Source organism: Arachis ipaensis, chromosome B5 (genome assembly GCF_059453495.1).
Source record: "Arachis ipaensis isolate K30076 ecotype BB chromosome B5, ASM5945349v1, whole genome shotgun sequence".
NCBI lineage: Eukaryota > Viridiplantae > Streptophyta > Magnoliopsida > Fabales > Fabaceae > Arachis > Arachis ipaensis.
In genome coordinates this window covers 96696493-96697989 of record NC_142440.1, presented here as the reverse complement: position 1 = coordinate 96697989, position 1497 = coordinate 96696493, and the positions used below count along the sequence as shown (strand labels likewise).

Genomic DNA, 1497 nt, shown 5'->3' with positions numbered 1-1497 from the left:
TACTTGCTTGTTAAGAAAGATTCAAACTTTAAGTTCTAGAATCATATCTTGTGATTTCTTATGAATCAAGTCATTAATTGAGATTTTAAAAATCAAATCTTTTTCAAAACTAATTTCTAAAATATCTTCTTATCTTACCTTTTTCAAAAAGTTGGTTTCAAAATATCTTTTCTAACCTCCTAACTTCTTATCTTTTCAAAATTTGTTTCAACTAACTAACTAACTTTTTGTTTGTTTCTTAACTTTTTCAAAACTACCTAACTAACTCTCTCTCTCTAATTTTCGAAAATATCTTCGCTCTTTTTCAAAAATTTCTTTTTAATTAACTAATTATTCTTATTTTTATTTTTGATTTTAAAAATTTTCTAAAAATACTAACATTTTTCAAAAACCATTTTCGAAAATTACTAACCTTTTTCAAAAAAATTATTTTCGAAAATTCTCCCTCTCCCATCTTATTCTATTTATTTATTCATCTACTAACATCTCATCTCACATCTCAACCCTTCTCACAGTTGTGTTTCTTCCATTATATTACATTCTTTGTCTCCCCCTCTTCTTCTACTCACACAGGGATCCCTATACTGTGGTATAAAGGGTCTCTATTATTATTATTTTTTCTGTGCCCTCTTCTTTGTCATATGAGCAAGAGCAAGGACAAGAATATTCTTGTTGAAGCAGATCCGGAACCTGAAAGGACTCTGAAAAGAAAATTAAGAGAAGCTAAATTACAACAATCCAGAAATAACCTTTCAGAAATTTTCGAACAGGAAGAGGAGATGGCAGCCGAAAATAATAATAATGTAAGGAAGATGCTTGGTGACTTTACTGCACCTAATTCCAATTTACATGGAAGAAGCATCTCCATTCCTGCCATTGGAGCAAACAACTTTGAGCTAAAACCTCAATTAGTTTCTCTGATGCAGCAGAACTGCAAGTTTCATGGACTTCCATCTAAAGATCCTTTTCAGTTCTTAACTGAATTCTTGCAGATATGTGATACTGTTAAGACTAATGGAGTAGATCCTGAAGTCTACAGGCTCATGCTTTTCCCTTTTGTTGTAAGAGACAGAGCTAGATTATGGTTGGATTCTCAACCCAAAGACAGCCTGAACTCTTGGGATAAGCTGGTCACGGCTTTCTTAGCCAAGTACTTTCCTCCTTAAAAGCTGAGCAAGCTTAGAGCTGATGTTCAAACCTTCAGACAGAAAGAAGGTGAATCCCTCTATGAAGCTTGGGAAAGATACAAACAGTTGACCAAAAAGTGTCCTTTTGACATGCTTTCAGAATGGACCATCCTGGATATATTCTATGATGGTTTATCTGAGCTATCAAAAATGTCACTGGACACTTCTGCAGGTGGATCCATTCACCTAAAGAAAATGCCTGCAGAAGCTCAAGAACTCATTGACATGGTTGCTAATAACCAGTTCATGTACACTTCTGAAAGGAATCATGTGAATAATGGGACGCCTATGAAGAAGGGAGTTCTTGAAG

At 34.0% G+C, this 1497-nt stretch overlaps 1 non-coding gene across 1 annotated transcript; it reads right to left on the bottom strand.

Annotated features, from left to right (window-relative positions):
- Positions 1–1175: 1175 nt before the first annotated feature.
- LOC148565075 (small nucleolar RNA R71) lies at positions 1176–1283 on the bottom strand. Its single transcript, XR_015883956.1, has one exon. It is a non-coding gene; the product is annotated as a small nucleolar RNA R71 (small nucleolar RNA).
- Positions 1284–1497: the final 214 nt, after the last annotated feature.